This window comes from Zeugodacus cucurbitae, chromosome 2, assembly GCF_028554725.1.
Source record: "Zeugodacus cucurbitae isolate PBARC_wt_2022May chromosome 2, idZeuCucr1.2, whole genome shotgun sequence".
Classification (NCBI taxonomy): domain Eukaryota; kingdom Metazoa; phylum Arthropoda; class Insecta; order Diptera; family Tephritidae; genus Zeugodacus; species Zeugodacus cucurbitae.
The window spans coordinates 65,331,915-65,335,177 of NC_071667.1; positions in this window are offsets into that span (position 1 = coordinate 65,331,915).

Consider the following 3,263-nt stretch of genomic DNA (forward strand, 5'->3'; position numbering starts at 1 on the left):
AAAAAATCTCAGAAATCAGTAAACACATCGCTGTCATGGTTGGTTGATCATTTTGACAACTTTTTCAGGGCATTAAGTCACACACTCACACACACTAATAGTATATCTGTAGTCCTTCTGCAAACTTGCAACCCGAAGTGGGTAGCGTGAATTGTTTAAAAATTTTTGTTAACTGAAATTGCCACACGCAAGCCATCGCTTTGAGACGACACACATAAATACATCTCTGCATGTTGTTTTTGTTGTTTTTTGGTTAGGTGATCTTTCTTTAGCTGCAGCTGAATCTGAAGCTGCTTACCGAGTGTAACTGCCAGCTTCAGTGGACTCGGCACGAACATACACACAAACAAACAACCAGTCGTACCGTGTCTCGCTAAGTTGTCGAGCCGTTGACTCTGTGTGATTTTATTATTGACATTGGGTCATTTGATATGGTGTTTTCCAGCTCATTTGCTTGTAATTGGGCACCACACCAGCGTTGAGCCATAACCATACAAACCTTCGTTCCAGCACGCAGTGAATTGTCAAGTGATTTTTCTTATAATTTTGGTGGCGCTTAATGTTGTGTCGGCATAACGACTTGAGGATTCGCTACGCAAAGTCGTAAAGTCGGAATATATTTAAATATGCTTACATTGAGATTTCAAAAGGCTATAATCTAAGTTCCAGTTTTCTAGATTTTCTCAGAAATGGTTCAGTTTTTATCGAAGAACAGCCCCCAAAGGGTAGTCAAAAACCGAGTTAAGAACCTCTAATTTAATGTCTAGATCCTTATTTAATGTCAGAGAGATTTTACTTTAAAATGAAATGAGGGAGATACACTCTTACTAAGTAATATACAAACGGGAAACACACCAAACGATCCAAAATGGTTCTCTGAACTATATATAACTCAGTATCACACTTCCTCAGTATCACACTTCCTCAGTATCTTCGCGGTAGATCGGGATCATCAGCCAAGTTATAATTAAGGCCGGTCCTACTCGAGAACTATTACATGTCTATATTTTCTGGTGTTTTAGATCACCGATTTATAAATTCTAACAAGTTAGTTGACGGAGAACCTTTCAGAAAATCCAAAGCAGAGATCGTGCTGTGTTCAGTCGGTATGATCATGAGAGAACTCCTGCAATCCGATCCTGGGAAAATCGATTCCATGATCCAATTCAAAAACCATTTACTCAGAATAAATTATAGTCACATGTATGGTTCTTTAGTCCCTTGAGGATATACTGGAACATTTCAATCCCAAATAACAATCATCAACAGATTGTGACCTCGACTTCAAAGGAATCCATAAAACTGGAGTTAAAAAACCGTCTATGCTAATTCTCTAAATCTGGTACTATACCGATTGTAGCGCTCCATCGGGTCAGATTTGCCAGGCTTTAAACAAATTTTGGTACGCGTTCTATCCATGCTTATATTAAGCACTCACTTGTTGTTAGTCTTTAATTTTTTTTCGGGTTAGCACTCTTTTCAAAGACTTACAAACTTTTTTACAGGTTGACGACTGCAAAGATATCTTTTTTTCCTTTATCGTCAACTCTCTCAACGCAGTCGATTCTACACAGCCAGAGACGACACTCTTTCAAAGCTTCAACGGATTTCGTGTGAAAACTGTGCAAGCGATTGCTCAGCTGAGAAAAGTCTAAATCAAATTAACAGCATCAACAAATGCACAACAACAACAATAACAGAGTACAGAATTTATACGCATCAGAGTCAAAATCGATAGCAATAACAACACTTAAGCGCATCAACGCAACACTCAGTGAGCGTTTGTGATCACCTACGATCGCCCAGTGCAACGCTGGTGGCGTCAACATCACAATTTCAACTTGCGACCGCTTTCAGTGTCCTTTCTACTCGTATTTATTAAATCGTCAGAGCTACCCTTTCGCAATCGTTTTTTTGTTTTTTTTTTTGGTTTTTGATTTTTTTCTGGAGTTCAGCCTTTTCTTTTGTGATTTTGGCCATTGTGTTGCGCTGTCTGTCTGTCCGTCCGTCCCAAGTGGAGTTACTTTTCACCTGCTTTCGAGCGACTCGATATGATTTTGTGTGTGATTTCTTTTGTATTCTTCTTTACATTTTTTTTCGCATTCTCTTTTTTTGAACGCTATTTTGTTCGAACTTGTGTTGAACTTAATCCGTTGGCCCTAATTAATCAGGCAATTAAGTATTAATTGTGCGAAATTTTATCACCTTTCAGAAGGTTAAACGTCAGCGTAAAGTTCGTGATTTTCCAGATCATTTAAACAATGTTTTCGTTTAGTCGAGAGTACAGTTATTTTTTGCGTTCCAATTGCGGTTTTGACTGCTAAACGTAAACACGTGGACTTTTAGGATATTGAATATCATGCAGGTGAAATTTATGGAAAAGTAGGAAAAAATATTGTTTTTGTTGCAGTTCGTGCGATGGTACTATCTTTGGAATAAAGCTTTGTCTGCCGATAAACTAAGGTATGTACTTCATCTATCGGTTTCAGTAGGCACATTCTTAGGATGATAGCTAAATTGGGATTTCTTAATCTCCTATTGAAGATCTTTGAAATCTTGTTATCTCTCCGTTCTTCAAAAATTAATATTTCTCAAGTTAAGACAATCTTTTATGAGATTGACATGACCTGTGGTTAGTAGACTTCGTCATAGCTATAAATATCTACGTTCTTTGTATTATAGTGTCTCGTGCTCTCTTGATGTTTTCCTTGATTGCAATGTTGGAAACTCAATCAAATTCCTCATTAAACTCACATTAATTCCATAGATCTCACATATAATGGGAATTGGACCGATTCGATTGAATTATTTGTACATGGGCGAAGATTTTTATAGCATCATGGCTGATATTACAACCCTGCGTTTTCTAATATACCCATTAATATTGATACGCAAATTTGTAGAGCTATATCTAATTGAATAATCTATTGAGTTCCTCTGTATCACCTACTACACCGACACTACTTCAAAGAGTGTCCAGCATTTCCAACATTGTTGTTTTATTTTCTTCACCCTCAAAATTATTTCCGCTACCTGGCGCTAATATATCCTTTTATATCCTTCCTCTTTCTTTATATATCTTCCTCTAGTTCTTCTTGTCCCTCATTACTTTGTGTGTCGGTGTCACTTCCTTGCTGTGTCCGTTCGTGTGGGCGTGTCTGCTGTGATTTTGTGTCCTTCCGTATTAGTATTAGGAAACCCGCTGGGCAGTGCTACTTTGTGACTTAATTGGAGATTTTAGACTTCGTGCAAGCGCATCGTTT